This window comes from Salvelinus alpinus, chromosome 29 (genome assembly GCF_045679555.1).
Source record: "Salvelinus alpinus chromosome 29, SLU_Salpinus.1, whole genome shotgun sequence".
NCBI classification, from domain to species: Eukaryota; Metazoa; Chordata; class Actinopteri; order Salmoniformes; family Salmonidae; genus Salvelinus; species Salvelinus alpinus.
The window spans coordinates 46,846,732-46,870,868 of NC_092114.1; the positions used below are offsets into that span (position 1 = coordinate 46,846,732).

At 43.5% G+C, this 24,137-nt stretch overlaps 2 long non-coding RNA genes across 2 annotated transcripts; one reads left to right on the forward strand and one right to left on the reverse strand.

The window, feature by feature from the left end:
- The first annotated feature begins 260 nt into the window (after window positions 1-260).
- Window positions 261-14,713, forward strand: LOC139558841 (uncharacterized). The gene is made up of 3 exons (XR_011671652.1): window positions 261-11,549; window positions 12,868-13,051; window positions 13,232-14,713. It is a non-coding gene; the product is annotated as an uncharacterized lncRNA (long non-coding RNA).
- Window positions 14,714-17,982: 3,269 nt separating this feature from the next.
- Window positions 17,983-19,710, reverse strand: LOC139558842 (uncharacterized). The gene is made up of 3 exons (XR_011671653.1): window positions 19,634-19,710; window positions 18,636-18,779; window positions 17,983-18,095 (listed from the first exon to the last, which is right to left on the reverse strand). It is a non-coding gene; the product is annotated as an uncharacterized lncRNA (long non-coding RNA).
- Window positions 19,711-24,137: the final 4,427 nt, after the last annotated feature.

The window sequence follows — 24,137 nt, forward strand, 5'->3', positions numbered from 1 at the left end:
GTGGACGTTTGCTAGCTGGCTAGCTGCTGGGCAGATGGCAGATAGCAGTGTAGACTGCGTTAGGACGACGAAATACGATAATTACGCAATTATCTTTGATACAAAGACGGCTATGTAGCTAGCTAAGAAGAAATTGCTAAGATTAGACAAATTAAACCGTTGTACTATAATGAAATGTAATGAAATGTAATGAAAAGTTATACTACCTGCGGACCAAAGTGCGACCGCTCGCTCCAACCCGGAAGATGTTACATCGTCTACTCTTTGTGAAATAAATCCCTGAGGAATAAGAAAGTACTATAGAGGTTGTAACTAAATAGGAAATCTAAATAAAATCTCAAGGTGGAGAGCAATGGCGGGTTAGAGTCTACTCTTTGTGAAATAAATCCCTGAGGAATAAGAAAGTACTATAGAGGTTGTAACTAAATAGGAAATCTAAATAAAATCTCAAGGTGGAGAGCAATGGCGGGTTAGAGTCTACTCTTTGTGAAATAAATCCCTGAGGAATAAGAAAGTACTATAGAGGTTGTAACTAAATAGGAAATCTTATATGACTTAGAAATAATTTAATACGTGTTGTATGCCCTGGGTCCCAGGAATTTCCCGCGAAGACTGATCACCTTCGCTGAAAATTGTTGGGACAGGCAGAATTTAATTCTAAAATAATTAAGAACGGTGCTTATTATGGCAGCAGCACTCGACCTAGGAGAGGCAACGCTGGCACAAATAGCTGCCCAGTCCGGTAGTCTAGAGCAGGAAAGGGAACTTAGGACACAGGGTAATCTACCAGACTGTAGATTTGCTGTATGTGTACCAGGTTATGAATGGAAAGACTTAACACGAAATGAGCAGTCAGCAATTAAAGAAATGGTCGGGTGGAAAGGCAGACAGACCTTCTGGGAGGATAAAAACTTTGTGCAGAGAAATATTGCCCCCAGCGACCTAATGATAGGCCAGGTGAATGACTGGGCCGTAATAAAGGTACTGCCGATCGAAGGAGAGAGTAAGGGAAACCTTAACCTCAGAATGGGGTGTGTGACACACCACCTGAAGAAATATTGGAGAGATATTGTAGGGATAGTAAAAGAACACTCAGAAATGAGCCCGGTAGCCAGGAGGAATAAACTTAAAGCTATGAATATGAGCGAAGATAACCTCCTGGAGCCCAAAATAATTCTAGAAACCTCACTAAGGCTAGACTTAGAGAACTTAATTGAAGATAGAAAACAGGGTCTGCCGTGGAAAGTATGCTACCAACAGGCAGAGGATGACTTAGGGACCTATGAGTCCCTAGAGCTATGTGTAGATAGGGCAGAGGCCGATAATGACCCATGTAGAAACCTAATAGAACAACTAGAAGGAAACGGCACTACGGGGGAGTGGAACTTTGTATGGAAGCAGATAGTACAAAGAGAGGCTAGTGTAGCCAAGAGGCCCCCACCAAAAGAGAAGGAACAAAAGATAAGGTAGGTAAATACACCAGAGAGGGTACAGGTAAAACCCGGACGTAGGGACAGGAATGATAAACCTGAACACCAGAAAGCACAGCAGGAAGCTGATCAACCAAGACAGGCAAAGCCTAATCCAAATTCGAGAGGGCAAAAGAAGGCCTGGCCCAAAAAAGACCAGGACCCAAAAGAAAAGGACACAGGGCCACAGAGACCAGCCTATCTGGATGCGGAGGCCTTCGGGGCACTGACTCCGGAGCAAAGAGAGACCAGAAAGCAGGAATATGCAGTCTGGAGAGAGGCAAACCCTAATAATAAATAGGATAGTGCAAACTGGCAAGAGGGAACCCTGGAGAAAAACTTGATCGTAAACCTGGGTGATGCAGAGTTTCTTATTGATACAGGGGCCCAGTGTAGTATGACCAGTTTGCCAGGACAGCCAGTGGGTACTACCAAGGTAGAGTTCCCAGACGGACATAGACTGAACATGACCTTAATAAACAAATATGGCATAGATATGCTGCAGGGAGAAGAGAACCTATTGTCATTATCAGATGCAAAAGAGCTACACCGATTAGGGATGCTGAAAATAAACCACTTTAAACCGGTGGACATAGATAAACAAAAGAACAGGATTAAAGAAGATACAGACCTACCGGAGGAATGTATAAATAGAATGATCGAAGCCCTAACCAAGTTGAATACTGCAGGCATGAAACTCAACCTGACCAAAAGCCAGATAGGGCAGAAGGAAGTGAGCTTTCTCGGGTTTACCATAAGCAATGGTATCACAGCAAGCAGAGGCTATTTAGAGAAAGTACAGGATATGACAAAACCACAGACTATGAACGAAATGCAGAAGTGCCTAGGCAAGATGGGCTACTTCCGGAATCATATACCCGGATATAGCAGGGTTGCTAAACACTGCTATGAAGGTATCACAAGGAGAGAAGACCAAATAGGCCTGTCTCATAAGCAGTTTGGAAGAGAGCCATTAATTTGGAACAAGAAAATGGTAACGGCATGGAATGAATTAAAAGCCATGGCAGCAAAAGCACAAACTAATGAACCAAGAAACCCAGATGTGCCCTTATGGATCTTGATTAAATTAGAGGGAGAAGACATAGACAGAGATGGGTACTTGTGGGTATCCAATGAGGGGGCAGAAAAGACTGTAAAATGTTACAGCAAACAGCTAAAAGGCCCAGTTATGAAATACTCATCGGAAGGGGCAAAAATGGCCCTACTAGAAATTTACTGGAATAAGATAGTGGCATTAGCACAAGGGCAGTTAATTATCATTAAAGATAATGAGCTAAACAAACTATGGGCAGCTAACCACACAAAGAAAATGCTGGGCGTAACAACTACCACGTGGGATAAATGGAGGAATGTGGTAGGAACAAAAGGGGTTATATTCATCGCAGATCAGGGATGGGAGCAAGCGGATGAGACTCCACAAATGGGCAGGAAAAAACACAAACTGCCCAAGGATAAGCCTAGGGACATAGTCGTGTTTACAGATGGAAGTGAAAAAGCAGGAAAAACCAGATGGGGCTTTATAGTTAAGAATAAAGCTACAGGAGATACGGTAACCAAACAAAGCCGAATTATTACCGGTACGGCCCAGAAAGCAGAAGTAATGGCAGTACTCGAATCACTCCTGCACTGCATAGGGGCCAACCTGAAAAGGGTAGAAGTGGTAACAGACAGGCACTACTGTGCACAAGCAATGACCTCGGACAAGAAGATTTGGCAGAATAATGGGTACAGAGGTGCCAAAAATAAGCCAATTCAGTACGAGGGGGAATGGAGAAAAATCCATGAGTTAATGGATAAAATGGACATAGTGGTAAGTCATCAAAAGGCTCACACTGCTGACTCAGCAGGTGCAGAAGCAGACTTTAACCAACTAGGAAACAGAGAAGTAGATGAACTAGTCCAGATGGGGCAAATAATTCTTTACAAACAGGAAAAAGATAAGCTAAAAGCACTTCATGAAGATTGGGGACATTTGGGTTCCCGGATATTCATGAAGAGGCTAAAAGATGAGGGCATATTATATACTAGAGAGGAAGTTCTAGATATATGCGCTCAATGTTCTACTTGCCAAGAGCAAAAGGTTAGTAACCTAGGCAGAGTGGCGGGTCAACACATTAAATGCAGTACACCATGGAAGCAAATAGCATTAGATACTATGGGTCCAATGAAAGTAGCTACTTCAGTTGGACATAGGTATGCTATAGTTGCGGTGTGCATGGCTACAGGGTACTCAATAGTGCTCACCTCAAAATCATCCAATGCGCTGCCAGTATTGCAAATGCTTAACCTTCTGACTCTTGCTCTAGGTCCATTCCCATTGTTAAGGACTGACAATGGGACCCAATATAAGAATAAGAAGGTGGAGGATTGGTGTGCCGAGCATGGAGTCTCACACATATTCTCCCCTCCTTATACTCCCCAAGCAAATGGTTGTGCGGAGAGAACAATTGGAAAGCTTAAAACAACACTGGGGTTGTGGAAAGCAGAAAAGGACTGGGGACCCAAGCTAGTACGAGCCTGTGTGGAGTTAAATCTGACTCCCACTGATACAGGACCCAGTCCTAGAGAATTGATGGGATTACCCAACATCAGCTCAGTGGTGGAAATAGCTAATGCGCAGTCTCCCCCTCTACCTTGTGTGTTACAGGTGGGAGACTGGATTAGGATTAAGAACCCACCAGGAGCTGACACCGGGGATAGAGTTATCCCGAAAAAATACGGAAAAAGGCAACAAATTGTAGAAGTGATTAGTGCAAACACGGTCAAAGTAGACGGTGATATAACAGCCGATATAGCCCAGCTTAAGAAAGTATGTCCACCCAGGAGTTAGTACCGGAGTGGATGCACCTGCTGAACTGCAGGTCGGGACTGCAGGTGCGTCGCTTGGGAGACACCATTTGGGTGGCCTCACATGGTAGACATGAGGACCTGGCAAGGATGGGGGTTATGGTGGCTGCCAATACTAGAGTATTGTGGCATAAAAGTATGTGCCAGGACCCTGAGGGGTTGGGTTATATGAACATAGCACCTTGCGATGTCTGTGGAGAAGCCACAGGAGAGGTCCAGTATGAGGGACCCGCAAATATGAGCATTAGACAAATAGCCACGGGGAATGATGGCGGTGAAGTGGGGGGACGACAAAGAGTTGGTCGAATCATATGGTGTAGGAAATGCAGTAGGGAGGTATTCCCGAACTGCATGTTAGGTGCACAGGTGGTCACAGGAAACTGGGATCCTAATAAGTGTGTGTGTGCATGGACACACAGAGGGGTGCTGAGAGCAACAAATTGCATGGAATGTAGGCACCAGCAAATGAAAGGAAAAACAGAACTACTAAAAGGGAGTTTACTCACCCCGGTGAGAATGGAGGATCCCCTATGGCCAGTAGAGCAGGGGCCATTCCAACAAGGTGGGGGAAAGAGCACTTATCAGAGTAGTGAACAGTGGTTGAAAGAGAGAAAAAGAGAACCAGCATCCCTCACGGGATATGGAATCCAACCAGGAGATCCAACTTGTTGGATGTTGGTGGATGGGAAATTCTCAAAATGGAATCCCAGGGAATACCTAAGTCAACTGCTGCTAAACAGGCGGGACTGGGATCAGGACGATAGTTATGACATAGATAACAATCATGAGAGGAATGATCATCATGGGATGATGAGAAGGTGCTGGTGGGAAGGCACAAGTAGACCAGTTAGAGAGCTACACTGGGGGAGGCTAATGAGAAAAGAGACAACAGTGTGTTGTGTTACCAGGCTCACGGAAGTGGAAGACACTGAGCCAGTGCAGGGAGACAAAAGGAAGAGGCACATGGTCCAATTGGGGTGGCAGTTATATATTGCCCAAGAACCAAAAACAAAATTGGACTGTGTGTATTCCTGCCATATGCTGGTGGACAGGAAGGCAGTTCCTGGAGAGGGAAGGGGTAAAAATGAAACTGCCCCTCCCGAGCCACACGGGAGAATGAGACAATTTATAAACCTATTGAGGAGAAAGACAACCCTCGACAGGCCAGGCCCTGGAGAGGTTACGTCAGGGCAAAGGGACACAGGCCATACTAGGTCCCCCATCTATAAGAAATAAGGGGACTAATTGAATCCCACTCTGTCTCCACAGGGAAGCATGAGGCTGGGTGAATATAGAACGATTCACAGAGAGTGCCAGGTAGGGTGGGGCTGGTGGGTAAGTATTCTTTCCACCATAATTATAATACCCAGTGCTATAGTACTTGGTTTAACCCTAGGGGTTATCTATGAACAACAGGAAAGAGCAGTAATTAGGGGCATAGAAGTTGACCAAGAAAGATGCCAGAGCAGCATTCCCACTTATAGGGCCTTTACCAAACGATGGGGAATACCAATACAGTGCACCCCAATAAATAGGACAGATTGCCCAGGATATCCATCGGTAAAATTAAAACAAAAATGGAATAATACCAACTGGAACGATACCCGGAACGAGAATAGCAACCTAGTGGTACTATGGAAATCAATGACTAACAACACCCTGCAAGGATGGCTAGTAAATATAACCCAAGGAGCGGTGTTAGTCAATCAAACCTGCGAAAATGGCCAATACATTAACTCTTATAGAGGGGGCCAATGGAAAGGGCAACTGGGAGATAGTAACAACATAACAGAGATCAAATTTATTTATGACCACGCTACTCATAGTCAGCCATGGGCGAAGGTGGAGTGCCACAGCCCTAAGACTGCAATAAACCCCACGACCTGGCCTCTGACACTAAAAACTCTGTCTACTACCATGACACCCCGGAGCACAGCTGCCTCAGGAAATAACAGTAGCAGTGTGACTACTTTGACCCCGCCGACTGCTGGCACAACAGTAACCACAAATGCTTCAAGACACAGTAGCACAGGAAACAGGCCTAGTGCGAGTACCTCAACTGACAGGTCAGCGGAGGCACAAAAACAAACACAGGAAATCATAGAGACATTGAACGTGTTATGTGTTAAAGGCAGCGGGACCAAAGCGAAATATAGAATACGAAGAAACGTGAACCATAAGGCTCGGAGCTCAGGCAACCCTGAGACTAAATGGCTGACAGATGTGGTCCTATATTTGCACCCAGGTAATACCTCTTCTTGGGACAACAGAATGTTAGGAGGGAGCAATGGAATTATTTTACCGTATGCAAAAAATAGAACGTATAACTACCCAGGCTTCATTAGCGGCCCTATGGATAGGTTCCACAGAATGGAGTATGGAGTGGGGGGACATGATATCCCCCACTCCGCAAGAGCCGGAGAAAAACCAATAAAATATGCTACCACAGGATGGGTATGCCTTACGACCCATAATAATTCAAACCTGGGATTGGCCTACCCGAGGTCAACCCCATGGACCACTCTAGACCTTCGAAGTTTGCAGGAAAACTATCAACCTAGTCTAGAGATGGCGCAGGAAATGTGTGCTGAAGCTCCCCTATGGAACTGGGGACAAGAACCAAACAATATGTTCCATAGGAGAAAAGGGAAAACAGCACAACAATACTATGACCAATGGGTTAAACCCCCAGCAAATAAGACAGAAGCCTGGGCGAGATATCATTGCATTTCAGCCCATGGCAATCTAAAAGAGTCAGGGATCCCCCACTTTCATAGATGGTCAGGAGGGCATTATCCCTCACCCGGAATGTTGGGAGTAGCTCCAGCATTCGCAGGAAGAAACGAGGAAGCGAATCAACGACTGGTAGATTGGGCAAACATGAGGGGCGCGTGTACCTATAGAAAGTTAGTTGGGGGAGCCATTATGAGGGAAATCAGAGCACAAGATAGAATGGAACATGTGCATCAGTTTGGGTACAGTTTCCCACCCATAGGCAAAGTGCACGAGGATTCGTTCATTTGGATGTATGGGTTAACCCCACAAAAATGGAATATCACCGCAGGCAAAATGAGTAGAAAGGCCATAAAAGTGAACGAAACCGTAATTAGAGAAAATAAAGCTAGCAGTACAGGAGCCACCAGGGGAATATCAAAAACCTCGGACCCAATGGCATTGGGATGGGCAAAACGGCCTATAGACCCAACACCCCTTACTGGGGGTTATGTGCAATTAGCATGCTATGGAGGACTGAAGTTCCATGTAAACCCGGGAGATATACCTGGAACCAGAGATCAAACACTTAGGACGGACCCCTCCCTAGCAGGCTGGGCTAGATACACCATGGACCCTCTAGCGGGGAGATGGTTTATGAAAGGATATAAGGAATGGGCTCTAAAACTAATGTGGCCCAAAAAGCAACAACAATGGCAGGACCTCTGGGGATCAGGGTCTGAGTGGGAAAAAAACCTGACAAAAGTCTGGAATAAATCTCTATGTAAGCAGTTAATGGACAACTCCACTAACTCTACTGGATGCGTAATAATAAAAAGAACAATACAATTGCTCCAGACTATGGGCCAGGAAAACTACTGTAACATATTTAAGGAAGACTTCTGGAAGGAAGGCTCAGAGGGTATAATGTGGTACAGAGATGAAGATACCACAGCTAAGGGTGGAATAGGGGGAAACTGGTTTGTCAAGGCCTGGGGAGGATTTACTACAGGAATAACTAAGGCGGCAAATGACTTAATAGTGGAACCAGTGAATAAAGTAGTTAGAGCTATAGAAGATAAATGGACCGACGTAACTACCTGGTGGACCAAAGCTAAAGCTAAATTTTGGATGGGTTTGACCATAACCATAGGCATCCTGGTATTTAGTGGCGTAATGATGGCCATTGGCTATGCAAAAAAATTAGGACTACCAGTAGATCAGGGTTTGAGGGCGCTCGGGTTAGGCCTAATTAGGGGAATAACACTGCTAGGAAAGCTGGTGAAGAAAATAATAGAGTTAATACTAAAGCTGTTCTGGAAACTGTTGGCAGGTTTTGTGGTATGGAGCATGGTGTATGAGCGAGTGCATAAGCACAGTCCAAATACTGCAACAGCAGAAAGAAATACTCTGAGTAAATACAAAGCACGTGAGAGGCTCCTGGAAGAGGCAAGCTTCTAAAAGAACCTGTCAGTAGTATTAGAAGTGAGGCCTAGGTTGAAAAAAAGGGAGGTGACAACTAGGGGTTAGAAGAGAATATAAGGCAGAGTGAGACTAGAAAAGAGTATCTTGAGAACTACCCATCCAAGAACTTGCAGAAATCAAACCATGGCCGCCAACTACTCCAGCCAATCTGACTCTGATGACCGGGCTTCTGGACAACATGAGGAAATGGTAGCTAAAATATGCGGCCAAACATTACAAATAATTATATGGTCAGGGGTAGCGTGGAAAAGTAGACAAGGACAAGGTGTAGTCACCACCCTCGCAATGATATTAACCTGTATAGTGGCAATGGTTAAATTCGGACTCACTAAAGGAACCGAAGTTATGTTATCCATGGTACCCATAGTAGCAATACAAAGAATGTTTAAAATATGTGGAAAAAATTATGGACTAGAAATCATGGGAGAAACCATGTCCATTGTGTTTAGACTGATGGGACAAATTGGAGAGTTTGAAGAGTGGAGTGACACCACAAACCAAACGCAACCCCTCTGCCAGTCCATAACAGGATTTAAGTATGCAGGCTGGGGGATGGAGATGTTATTGATGATAATAGTGATGGCTCAGATAATCAAAAGCCTAAGGCGCCTCAAAAAAAGGGAGAGTCAAATGAGAGTGGTAAAATTGGCCCTACCACTAACAGTATGGATACTAATAGCCATAGGCCTAGGAATATTAAAAGGAAGGGATGTGAATGAGTTGAGGCAAATCTGGGTACTCTGTTTACCAATCTTCTTTCCTACCCCCCCTCGCAGGAACATCCTGGGGAGAGTGACGGGGTAAGAGACGGACTATACATAAAAACTCAGGGGAAGGAGGAGGAGAAAATAGGAGAGAAAGGTAGATTAATTAAGTTAGGGGAAAGTAAGAGATTATGGGTTAAAGGACAAACAAGAATAGTAATGGTAAATTGTGGAAAATGTGGAAAGTTAGCACCAGGGGAGCTGGCTCAAGAAAGCATACAGGGAGTGGTTCTCAGTGGAACCACCTGGATATGCCTGGGATGTTGGGACACGCAAGTGGCCTACCTGATAGACAGAAAAGAGGTAGGGAAAGAACCATACTTAGGGGTAATCACGTCCTGGGGACCCAGAACGATGATATCCAAGGACCAAGGTAGAGTACGGGTAGCCATGGGAAAGAAGGGTAATAAAAGGTTAGACTACGGTGTACAGGGAGAGTGGCCATTCAGGACGGCCAACTGGAAATATGGAACACAACCTTTAAGAATGTGCTGCCAGAGAGAAAAGGGCGACTATAGAGCAGAACCAGAGGTTATGATAAAAGATCTAGCAAAGTGGTGGACCAAGGAGGACTTGGCGGCCCTAGAACAACATCCCAGCTTCGGGCACGAACTCTGGGATGTTAAAAAAGGAGGAAAAAGGTGGCACCTATCTACAATGGAAAGGTACCCCCCTAGATGGAGGATGCTGGATTGCAACCTAGGCAGCATAATGATAGGGACAGGCTGAGTTAAGGAGATGAGACAAGACCAGTTCTACCCGAGATTTAGGCCAGAAGTCAAGAAATGGGAACTTACCGAGGAGGATAGGCTACTCCAGAAAAGGCGGGAATGATACAAAAGGAAGAAGTTTACCGAAAGAAAGTCAGTAAGTAAGAGCATGTAAGCAAGAGCATGGAGAGGGTGTAGTAGTAACAGTAACTAGATTGGGAAGCTACACACATAGACACCGGAAAGAAACGCAGAGAGACAGGGAAAAAAAGGAGCAGACGCCCAGGACAGCCACCTTTGGGGAAGGTAACCTTTCCAAGCTAATAGACGGAGAGATAGCAGGAAGGTTTAGAAAAGAACTACTATTGGATGCAGGAGTAAGGAGGACAGGGCCCAATGGGAAGAAAGAGTGGCGCCCCATATGGGCACTACAAGCAGCAGAAAAAGCCGAAGTAAGAGATAAGACCTATACGGGAGGGTGCAGGCACAGAATGGGAGGACGTTAGCAATTAAGTATTTAGGCCCAGTAAAAAGGAAGAGTAGGAAAAGAGTTGTGGGAGGGTCAGATCTTGGAGAGGGTGTAACGAAAAGTAAAAGAAATCAGACCCCTCCCCTAGAAATCAGGCTAGATCCAGAGCTACCCTTGTGGGCCCTAGGAACAATTATAGACTGGGGAATGACTGCCACGACGGAGATCAACCAGCAGAGGGAGCCAAATGAACCAGACCTAAAAAAATGGGACATCAAACAAGAACCCCTCGACATGAAGACTGAGGGAGAATGGTATGAGGAGACAAATGAACAGGCTCAAAAAGAGCTAGACATGAAACAAGAACCAATCAGCATGAAGGCTGAGGGAGAGTGGTATGAACCGCTCGACCAAACTGACGCCCCAGCGGAAGAAGAGTTATGGGCATCAGTGCTGAAAGACTTAACATTGGACTGAGTCCCACCGGAAAATGTTGAGCATGCTACAAGAGAAGTAGTAGTGGCAAAATGTGACGAATTGATTGCACTCTCAAGTGTCTTCCCCCGAACTGTGTCTAAAGAGAGGTATAAAAGAAGGAGAGGTCAGTGACTAGGGCATGATCCTCGACACATATGATTTGGACATCATAGAGGATCATCAGGCAAGGTAAATTACTCTTCACTATACTCTGCTTGTATTGACTACTTTGACATTAAGGCACGAGCATTATATTGACTGGTATATCTTGAGAGTTGTGTTGTATTCTGGAAAGTCGCTCCATTAAAAGGAAGCAGTTGCATAGGAGAGCAATCTCCTAGAGAGCAACAAGCGCTATTCTTGGGAGTACCAGAAACAATTCCAATTTGAAGGATTGAAAAAAGCCCAGATACAAGTAAGCCTCGTAGAAAGCCCAGAGTCACTAACAAGGAGTCAGTATTACAAGCAGTAGGCAGTGAAAAGTGTAACCTTAAGAAATTTGGAGACAATAAGAGATAGATACACAGCAGAGGCTGCCAATATTACTCTTATAGACACCAGTTTTCGGGAAGGACCAAGGGAATAGAGCTTTAAGGTAAATATATTGCTATTTGCTTTGTTTAAGAGTTATAAGAAGTGTTTTAAGCTGATTTATATTTGCAATAGTATCTGGCATAGCATAACGCATTAAGGATTGATTGAGCATTATTGATGTATTAGGACTGTATAACCATTTAACTGTAATAACGTGTATATGACAAAAAACAGAGTGACTTAAATAAATGCTTGAAACTTTGACAACTAGGCCAGGGAACCTACCCGGAGAGCGAACGCCTTTGACACTCTCACTAAACGGAAAGTGACCCTGGTTATAGGTTAAAGGGATAGCACTAAAGAATATTTCATTGTGTGGACAATAATATATCTTTGGAAAAATCAAACATATAACAATACTAGTTTCCAAGTGACTACTAGCTGACGAGCATAATAACTAACAGAAGTTAATTATTAGGTATTGGTATACAAGAGAGGAAGAGACGGGTTAAGGGAATATAGGAGGAATCTATAAACATAAAGTAATAAAGTACTCATCTATCCAAGGCCCCACACTTGACCGGGGAAATAAGGGAGTGACAACGTGAACGAAGGAACAAACCCAACTCACGCGAAGGGCCAGTACGAATAAATAGACGGGTTGGTAGGGCCGCACGGCTAGGCCCTGGTCACACCGAAGTGACTAAAATCCTAAAGTACTCTGCCTAGCCAGAGGACGGGATAGAGGCTTTTGCTGCAGGCGACGGGCAAAAGTCAGCACCGTGACAATATATATGTTTACCTTTATTTAACTAGGCAAGTCAGTTAAGAACAAATTCTTATTTACAATGACAGCCTAGGAACAGTGGGTTAACAGCCTTGTTCAGTGGGTTAATTGCCTTGTTCAGGGGCAGAATGACATATTTTTACCTTGTCAGCTCAGGGATTCGATCTAGCAACCTTTCGGTTACTGGCCCAACACTCTAACCACTAGTCTACCTGCCACCTTTGGACCACAAGAGATGGTCCAAAGGGTATGCTACACATGTGTCCAGGCTATTCAGCACCCCTGGTACAGTGCACCCGCATGCACATACACATACAAGCACACACCTTCTTGCACATATTCTTGTGCCCCCCAACAGAGCCTGGCCCTCATGTCTCTCTCCCTCGCTCAGGCTTGCTGGAGACACAGCCCTGGATAAAAACATACATGAGTCTGTCAGTGCCCAGATAAATAACTTTTGTGAGCTTTATGGTGCAAAATAGCATTTTACAATAAGGGTCCCTTTACAAGGGGTTTATAATTAGTTTATTCATGTTTAATGAATCATTTATAAATGGGTACGTCTCTAATGGGAATATGTTTGGTCCTGCAGCAAGCGTTTAATGTCACAGCGGTGGTCCGTCACACACGAGGCATCTCTAGCTGGGACCATGTCAGGAGGTGCCGAGTCAGACCACCCTGCTCAGCCACTGCAGAAGTGGCTCCCAGCCAGACCACCCTGCCCAGCCCCTGTAGAAGCCAGCTGCTGCTGCCTGAGGCTGAGGAGGAACACACAGGTCAGTGGCTCACAGCACCACATATTAGGATGACATGTAGTGGAATAACAAAACAAGTCTCTCACTTACTAAAACTATGATAGTTCTCACTCACTAAAATGTAAATCTTTTAGTAAAGAGCCTTGATTTCCAAGATCACAGTGTGTCTGGTCCTGAAATCTCCCTCTCCCTCTGTTTCAGAGTCTCCCGTTGAGGGTGGCTGCTCCCAGAGTGCTAACCGGCGGGGCAGAACGAGACTCCCTGGCCAACTGTACCTACCGCTGCCATCCAACCAGCTGCATCTGATCCCCCGGCCACCTGTAGTGTGGCCAACCAATGACTTTCCCACTTTCCAGTCTGGCCCCGAACACAGAGTTGTTGTTCCAGCTCCCCTTCACCAGATGGGGCAGGCATGTTAAGAACCCAGGGTGGGGAGGAGGGAAGAGGGACTCTATGATGCCATTGCCAACAGAGGTCACTTGACCTAGATTGGGGTGAGAGTGGAGGATGAACTGAGAGAGGAGAAGAGAAGGAGGAAAGCTTAAGGAGAGGTGTTGTACCCAGTGTATTCCTGGGTGATATTAGTTTGGGAGTGGAACAGAGCTTGGACAGTGTTTTAACTCATGCTTTTAAAAAGTGTATGTCTGCTTTTTTTCATCTCTGTATATCTGTACATACTGTTTTTTTCATTGTCGTTATCCTTCCCCTTTGACAACGTATAGAGGATTGGTCCACTGATGCTACTTGCATGTTTAGAGAACAGGCAGACAGGTCCCGATGCATGTTGACTGACAACAGGTGTTTTTATAACATAAGGAGTCTACTGCAGAACTATGTGTATGTGGTACCATCCATTGTGGAATAGTCTCTGTACAGCAGATATTGTAGCTAATACCTCACAAGAGATGGACTTACATGCAAAGCCATTCCTCAAAAACTAAGAATAGGTGTCTGTTAACCTACAGAGGTCTCGGTTAACCCACCGTTTTACTCCCTGATGTTTAAACCACATTCAAACTGAAAGTGCAATATGATCCTGTTGATAAAGACTCTTTTGGGGGAGAGTTTCAGCCTGGCTTTGGTAGCCTAAATCCTGCCTGATGTTACTGCTGTTCCTAAAACCATTGACATATGTTAACCTACTGTAACCACATAGAGAGAGAGTGTGTGTGTGTGTGTGTATTAAGGTTGGGCAATTGTGTACAAGCCTACATCGCCCGATTGCGCCCCATAGCGTTCCTCGATAGTCGATCACTATTGGGGTGTGTCTTTCTCATGGCTACCCATGTATTTCCAGGGAAATATAACATTTATTTGGAAATAAATATAGAGAGATTTTTAAAAGCATTCATGATTTGCGTAAATGTAATATACTATTACTCTTGTTAAAAATATGAAATGGTATAACATTTGGTGAAGAGCACATTATGACTTGTTTAGGACTCGAAACTCAAAGTTTAGGACTTGAGACTTGACTTGATAATTGACGGTCTTGACTTGAGACTTGACTCGGACTTGCCTGTCTTGACTTGGGACTTACTTGTGACTTGTAAAACAATGACTTGGTCCCACCTCCGCCATACACCATATAAACAAGTATGTGGGTGTGTGTATATGTGTGTGTGTGTATGTGTGAGTGAGAACAGTTCCTATACTGTATGAAAAAGTACCTGATAAAATAAAAACAATTTTATGAAACCCTTGACTAAGACTGTTGAATCCCTGATAGTCAAAATAGCATGAGAAAAATATATTGTTCCTTCATAGACCGATTGCTTTGTGAGGTTCAACCAATCTTTTGTTGGTGTCTCCATATTCACAGAAAGGGGGACATTGGCAAATCAGAATAGATAAGGCTTGACAAAATACTAACTCTATATCCTGTGGTCGACATCCTGAGGTACCATGGACCTCCAGTATTACTGTCATCACAGCAGCCAGATAACTGCTGATGCAAGACTCCAAGCCAAACATACTGCAAGCCAAATATGTTGAATAGCAGGTTCATTCATTGGGTCACAGTCAAAATGGCTTTAAACTGCATTTTTCTCATGATGTATAGCATTTGTCAAAGAAGTCAAGATGGGAACCACTATGTCAAATTCTCCAAACGTGTTTACCTATCATGTGACACCTGTCCTTATTCTCATTATATAAAGGGCTGTGAAAACAATGAACACAATATATTTTGGGATGTAAACCAGAGATATTAATCACTGTTGATCCATCCTGTTCTAATCTAATTAGATGAATGTCATGGAGGACAGAACATGCAACTGCGCACCTCACTGAAGACCACTACTGAATTGGGGGTAGGTCGGATATTGTGGTAGTACATACATTTTTCACAGGTTAGGGTTAGGCATGATATTCCATGTCAGACTTTTCAATGCCACTTTTTCTCAACATCTTAGACCCCAAATGTTGTTAATTAACCAATTCTAAGCTCATATGACTCGTAATATTTTGATAGAGGGCTGAAAACCTCAGCCGAATGGGTTACAACTGACAATTTCTCTCTAGATATTGCCTTTTACACAGATCACAGGTTAGGGTTAAGCATGATATTCCATGTCCGACTCTTCAATGCCACTATTCTCAACATCTTAGACCCCAAATGTTGTTAATTAACCAATTCTAAGCTCATATGACTTGTAATATTTTGATAGAGGGCTGAAAACCTCAGCCGAATGGGTTACAACTGACAATTTCTATATTGCCTTTTACACAGATCACAAGATAGGGTATGTATTCCATGTCAGACTTTTCAATGCCACTTAATCTCAACATTTTAGACCCCAAAGGTTGCCAGGTCAAGTTGTTTCTCATACATACATTCAAATTATGGACATTTAAACAGAGTATTGGCAAAATAGAGTGGTGCAAAAATAAATGGAGTGGTCGTAAGTGAATAACAAAGAATGTCACTTTGGTATGTGCAATAGGTTATTAAAAGTATCAACAATTTAACGTGACCTCATGGTGAGAGCGAGAGTTAATTCAAGTTCTCTCTGTACACATAAAATTGCTTGAAAAAACAACCCCAAAATGAATTAAGAAAAGACCCATGAAAATATCAAACCAAAATGCACTTTTTCAATACATGAAAATAATAGAAAATAGAAGTAAAGCCTCACTGACTGTACTGTGCCATAGACAACTTCCTTATTCAAGTATCTTGCGTATCCATTCTCCGCAGCTATACAATTTTAGATGAATGAGTGATCCAAAAGGGAATGTTAATTGGTTGCATGTACACAGTGAAAAACATATCCACATATCCACATCTATTCCCTGCTCTTAAGCAAGAGGGCTGAGCTCATTACATCTTCCATGGTCTTAATAACTTAAATGGATTAAGTTTTGACCGGCTACCAACTGCCTAGCCAGTTGTAGCTCAATCTTGGGTGCAATGATCACGTTCCAGCACTGACTGACTGTGTGGAGGCTCATTGATTTAACGTTACGCTAGCCTACATGTTACACCAGTAAAGTAATAAAATATATAGCTGCTGGCAATATTAGCCACGATTTACAGTTCTTTGTGCAGCTTCAAATGTCGAACAAAGTTCGAAATTGTTGCGCCTCCGTCTATAATTTTCTTCCCGCATGTTTTGCAAGTTGCAATCCATTTTTTGTTGATACAGCGTCGTCTTTATATCCGAAAATAATAATTTTGGGTATCATCATTCCAAGGGCTCCATCTGAATTCACCCACCGACGTTCCTCTGCACTGCCATGCACAACTTTTTCTCAGCTGGCACAATTTCATTGGCTGCTCTCCGATTCATACTAATCCGTTAACTTCTTATGGCTGGGGCAGTATTGAGTAGCTTGGATGAATAAGGTGCCCAGAGTAAACTGGCTGCTACTCAGGCCCAGAAGCTAAGATATGCATAGTATTAGTAGATTTGGATAGAAAACACTCTGAAGTTTCTAAAACTGTTTGAATAATGTCTGTGAGTATAACAGAACTCATTTGGCAGGCAAAAACCTCAGAAGAAATCCAACCAGGAAGTGGGAAATCTGAGGTTTGTAGTTTTTCAACTCTTTGCCTATCCAAGATACAGTGGCAATTTGGTCATATTGCACTTCCTAAGGCTTCCACTAGATGTCAACAGTTTTTAGAACCTTGTTTGATGCTTCTACTGTGAAGGAGGGGGGAATGGGAGCTGATTGAGTTAGGGGTCTGCCAGAGTGGCATGAGCTGATCACACGTACTCACGTGAGAGCGATCTGCGTTCCATTGCATTTCTACAGACAAAGGAATTCTCCGGTTGGAACACTATTGAAGATTTATGATAAAAACATCCTAAAGATTGATTCTATACTTCGTTTGACATGTTTCTACGAACTGTAATATGACTTTTCGTCTGTCCTTTCGCCTGGACTTGCCCGCGCCTCGTGAGTTTGGATTGTGTACTAAACTCACAAACAAAAAGGAGGTATTTGGACATAAATTATGGACTTTATCGAACAAATCAAAAATGTATTGTGGAACTGGGATTTTTGGAGTGCATTCTGATGAAGATCATCAAAGGTAAGTGAATATTTATAATGCTATTTCTGACTTCTGTTGACTCCACAACATGGCGGATGGCTTGCTTTGTTGTCTGAGCGCTGTACACAGATTATTGCATGGTGTGCTTTATCGGTAAAGCTTTTATGAAATCTGACACAGCGGTTGCATTAAATGAAGAGCTTTTTTTAATAGCATAATTTTTAATATTTGGGCTTGGGGAGGGTATCAAGTCAGGTCAAGTCATAAGACTCAAGTCCAAGTCAAGTCACGAGTCATTGGTGTTAAAGTCAAAGTCGAGTTGCAAGTCATCATATTTGTGACTCGAGTCTGACTCGAGTCCAAGTCCTGTGACTCGAGTCCACACCTCTGGTTTATGGGGTCAATCAGTTTATAACATGGTTTATGGAGACCCACCTTTCTCATGGTCCTATCAATGAAATAAAAACATTTATGGACAATATGTAGAAGACACACACACAGACATTTGATATCATTCTCGTCACTCGTACTCTTGAGGAGGGCTGGATGAAGGTCAACTTCAACCTGAAAACCAAACACATATTGTCCACATACATGCTCAGGTTGTACAACACATTTTTAAAACAAGTGTCAAATGCTTTGTATATCATTTGTACAACCTGAGAGTGTACGGGACATTAAGGGAAAAAAGACACAGACTATGTTTCACCCGTCTCCACCCCCCTCCAGGTGTTGCCCATCTTCCTCATTATACCCTGTGTATTTATACCTGTGTTCTCTGGTTGTCTGTTGCTAGTTAATTTTGTTCGTCAAGCCTATCAAGCGTTTCCCCCTGAATCGTGATAGAGTATTCAAGCTGTAATTTCAATAAGCTTGAAATTTGTAAAGTCATATAAACTGAGTGCACTGCTCTTTCCATGACATAGAATGACCAGGTGAAAGCTATGATCCCTTATTGATGTCACTGGTTAAATCCACTTCAATCAGTGTAGATGAAGGGTAGAAGACAGGTTAACAAATCATTTTTAAGCCTTGAGACAATGAAACATGAATTGTGTGTGTGCCATTCAGAGGGTGAATGGGCAAGACAAAATATGTAAGTACCTTTGAACGGGGTATGGTAGTAGGTACCAGGGACACTGGTGTGTGTCAAGAACTGCAACGCTGCTGGGTTTTCCACACTCAAGTTTCCCGTGTATATTAGGAATGGTCCACCGTCCAAAGGTTTTCCAGCATCCCTGTGGAAAGCTTTCAACGAATTGAGGGGGGAGAGACATATGACTTACTTTTATTTTAGCTCTTAGTGGAGCACAGGGCCTCAACAGCATTGAGGGTTCAGCCCACAGAGTCATAGAGACACGTGACGCATGCTGCCCCACCACGACAGCATACAGTCAGGTCCAGTGGCGATTTTAGCATGTAAATCTTGGTGGGGGAAAAAAAATACATGTGGGATGCATACGAGCAAAGCAACAGCACAACACTGAACAATACATTGATTGCACTATACCACTGCTACACCTGGCTATCAGCAGAGCCTTGTCTGGCAGTGAAACAATTCATTCAGCCTCATTTACTGCCTTCAAAGAAACATAGCTGACATGGCTGACTTGCTTAAACAATTGTGGTTTCTGACAATTGAGATGCACAAACTATGGCATAAGGGGACGACAAGTCGATAAGAGGCAATCCATAATTTTGATTAAGACATTAATGAGCGAGCTAGGATGGGCGTAGTCAACATAACTATTTGTTCAGCACTTTTGAAATGTACAGCGACAGAATTCAGAACATGGGCCGTGTTCTCCCTGTACACCAAATCATTTATTCAGCAGTAGGTTAAATACAAGCGGCATATAAGCAGACAATGAAAGCTCTTACAATATTCAATGATTACATTTCTCAAAAACAGGTTATAGGCTACATGTGCACCACCAAGTCAGAACAGTAGGCAAAATTAAGAGGTGAAAATAGACCAAATTATTAGGGTGAGGCACATGAGCTACTAACAGCTTACTACACAAATGTCACGTTCGTCGAAATGATTGGACCAAGGAGCAGCGTGCGTAGAGTTCCACATATTTTTATAAATTGAAACTCACCAAACAAAACAAGCACAAATGAAACATGCCGTTCTGGGCTGCTCACAGGCAGCTACACAAACACAAGATCCCACAAAGCACAAAGGGAAAATGGCTGCCTAAATATGATCACCAATCAGAGACAACGATAAACAGCTGCCTCTGATTGGGAAACATACCAGGCCAACATAGATGATTAAACACCTAGATAACCCACCCTAGTCATTGTCACGCCTCAACCACCATAGAGAATAAACAGCTCTCTATGGTCAGGGCGTGACAACAAAATACACTTAGTAATACTTTCTTAGCTACGGTATTCATATCTCCCTGGCATATTACGTCATTTATTCAGCAGTATACAAGACATTTTAGGACTTACTTTGTTGTGCTGTGCTCACTTGAACAGTTCCTTTGTGACCAAATTTTGTCATCAGACTTTGTCATCATTCTCTGCTTTCAAGACAACTGGGAACTCAACAAAAAAAAGGTTGAGTCATGATGACGTCAGTGATCTTCAGGTCGTAGCACTAGAAAGAGGCCCGAGTTCCCAATTTATAATTCCGAGTTGGATGAAAGTTCAAAATGTATTTTCCCAGTCGTAGCTCGTTTTTCCCGAGATCCCAGTTGTCTTGAACTCACTAAAGACGGTTTTGCAGTACCGAGTTGTTTTGGGCGCGGCACAAATCATGCTTCATTGACAGCATGGCCAATGTTAAATGTTTATAACTTTAAACTAGAAAAAGAGACCCATAATCTTATGCTTGGGACCACACAGCCACAGCCACTCCACTGAATACATTTACATTACATTTAAGTCATTTAGCAGACGCTCTTATCCAGAGCGACTTACAAATTGGTGCATTCACCTTATGATATCCAGTGGAACAACCACTTTACAATAGTGCATCTAACTCTTTTAAGGGGGGGGGGGGTTAGAAGGATTACTTTATCCTATCCTAGGTATTCCTTAAAGAGGTGGGGTTTCAGGTGTCTCCGGAAGGTGGTGATTGACTCCGCTGACCTGGCGTCGTGAGGGAGTTTGTTCCACCATTGGGGTGCCAGAGCAGCGAACAGTTTTGACTGGGCTGAGCGGGAACTGTACTTCCTCAGAGGTAGGGAGGCGAGCAGGCCAGAGGTGGATGAACGCAGTGCCCTTGTTTGGGTGTAGGGCCTGATCAGAGCCTGAAGGTACGGAGGTGCCGTTCCCCTCACAGCTCCGTAGGCAAGCACCATGGTCTTGTAGCGGATGCGAGCTTCAACTGGAAGCCAGTGGAGAGAGCGGAGGAGCGGGGTGACGTGAGAGAACTTGGGAAAGTTGAACACCAGACGGGCTGCGGCGTTCTGGATGAGTTGTAGGGGTTTAATGGCACAGGCAGGGAGCCCAGCCAACAGCGAGTTGCAGTAATCCAGACGGGAGATGACAAGTGCCTGGATTAGGACCTGCGCCGCTTCCTGCGTGAGGCAGGGTCGTACTCTGCGAATGTTGTAGAGCATGAACCTACAGGAACGGGTCACCGCCTTGATGTTAGTTGAGAACGACAGGGTGTTGTCCAGGATCACGCCAAGGTTCTTAGCACTGGGAGGAGGACACAATGGAGTTGTCAACCGTGATGGCGAGATCATGGAACGGGCAGTCCTTCCCCGGGAGGAAGAGCAGCTCCGTCTTGCCGAGGTTCAGCTTGAGGTGGTGATCCGTCATCCACACTGATATGTCTGCCAGACATGCAGAGATGCGATTCACCACCTGGTTATCAGAGGGGGGAAAGGAGAAGATTAATTGTGTGTCGTCTGCATAGCAATGATAGGAGAGACCATGTGAGGATATGACAGAGCCAAGTGACTTGGTGTATAGCGAGAATAGGAGAGGGCCTAGAACAGAGCCCTGGGGGACACCAGTGGTGAGAGCACGTGGTGCGGAGACAGATTCTCGCCACGCCACCTGGTAGGAGCGACCTGTCAGGTAGGACGCAATCCAAGCGTGGGCCGCGCCGGAGATGCCCAGCTCGGAGAGGGTGGAGAGGAGGATCTGATGGTTCACAGTATCAAAGGCAGCCGATAGGTCTAGAAGGATGAGAGCAGAGGAGAGAGAGTTAGCTTTAGCAGTGCGGAGCGCCTCCGTGACACAGAGAAGAGCAGTCTCAGTTGAATGACTAGTCTTGAAACCTGACTGATTTGGATCAAGAAGGTCATTCTGAGAGAGATAGCAGGAGAGCTGGCCAAGGACGGCACGTTCAAGAGTTTTGGAGAGAAAAGAAAGAAGGGATACTGGTCTGTAGTTGTTGACATCGGAGGGATCGAGTGTAGGTTTTTTCAGAAGGGGTGCAACTCTCGCTCTCTTGAAGACGGAATAGCAGGCTAATGATTGCTTTGCAATGCTTGCAGTTAGCCACTGATTCCTTCCAAAACACTCATTGTTGAATTAGCTATTTCCAACTTGTAATGTTTATGTCTAATGGCCGATGAGCACCGATACGTTTTATCTATAATTTCTCTTCATATGACAAAGATTAAAAAGGATTTGACAGTAGATTGTCGACCTGATTCATGATGATGACTGCTAGCTAAGAGTTTGAAAGTATGATGTTGACATGATCTACTGTAGATATAATGTGATTTGACGTCATTTTATCTGTGGCCAATGACCTTGAGCCTTCTTGGATGGGCACTTCGAATATAACTATGGCAGCACCCAAGGGGCTAGAATTTTCGATGTAGTGTCCCCATGAGTGACAGAACACTGAGCCAATCACAGCACAACGCTCAGTATTTCCTCTTGGCTTGCCCCACCACCACAGAAAGCACTGAGCTAGGCTGAAACAATTGCATTTTGGAGCTGCCTTACTCAAGAAAACCAAAAAGAGACCATATTTGTATGCGGCTTTATTAACTCAATTATATACACTATCGTTCAAAAGTTTGGGGTCACTTAGAAATGTCCTTGTTTTTTTTAAATAAAGCACATTTTTGTCCATTAAAATAACATCAAAATGATCAGAAATACAGTGTAGACATTGTTAATATTTTAAATGACTATTGTAGCTGGGAACGGCTGATTTTTAATGGAATATCTACATAGGCGTACAGAGGCCCATTATCAGCAACCATCACTCCTGTGATCCAATGGCACGTTGTGTCTAGCTAATCAAAGTTTATCATTTTAAAAGGCTAATTGATCATTAGAAAACCCTTTTGCAATAATGTTAGCACAGCTGAAAACTGCTGTGCTAATTAAAGAAGCAATAAAACTGGCCTTCTTTAGACGAGTTGAGTATCTGGAGCATCAGCGTTAGTTGGTTTAATTAAAAGCTCAAAATGGCCAGAAACAAAGAACTTTCTTCTGAAACTCGTCAGTCTATTCTTGTTCTGAGAAATGAAGGCGATTCCATGGGAGAAATTGCCAAGAAACTGAAGATCTCATACAACTCTGTGTACTATTCTCTTCACAGAACAGCGCAAACTGGCTCTAACCAGACTAGAAAGAGGAGTGGGAGACCCCGGTGCACAACTGAGCAAGAGGACAAGTACATTAGTGTGTCTAGTTTGAGAAACAGACGCCTCACAAGTCCTCAACTGGCGGCTTTATTAAATAGTACCCGCAAACCACCAATCTCAACGTCAACAGTGAAGAGGTGACTCCGGGATGCTGGCCTATCTGTGTTCTTTTGCCCATCTTAATCTTTTCTTTTTTATTGGCCAGTCTGAGATATGGCTTTTTCTTTGCAACTCTGCCTAGAAGGCCAGCATCCCGGAGTCGCCCATTCTCTGTTGATGTTGAGACTGGTGTCATTTCTAAACTTTATTAGGGTAATATCAAAATGACATTAAGCCATTGTTTTTATGGAAAATATGAGCATGATATTATGTCTCAGCAAACACAACATTACATTTGGAACTTAATTTGGCCAAAGAAAATGACTCACATAATTAAACAAAGCACTTGCCAACTGGTTTAAACCTTTACAAAAGTTTTGAACAAGCTATATTGCAGCAATTACAAAGAAATGCTAGTGCCTACCATACCCACCAAATTACATAAATTTAACAAAAGTCCTACTTATGACATATCTTAAATTAAATACGATTGAACTAAATTTAGCCAACAAAAATGTCTCAACAGAATGGAACAAAACACATTTTGCATACTTTAAGAACTGGTTAAGATAATAAATAGGCCTACAATAATACAATGATATACGATAATAATAATAACAAAACTAATTATCACAAACGCGACAGAATAAATAAATGAAGTTCCCAAACTGCATCTTACCTGAATAGCGAATTGCAAAAAAATAAACAAATATTCTGCTAATGCCTTCTATCATGTAAATAACATTGAATTGCAAGAATTCCAGCACCGCCAACTCGAAACATCTTCCCGTGGCTATGCCCTGGACTGAAGAGGCAGACAAATAGGAGAAATGTGGTGGACCCTCTGTTAAATTACATATTTCTCAAGGTAGGAATATTGCAAAAATATGATCAATGTCTCATTCGAGAGAATACAACCTCCCGCGTTATG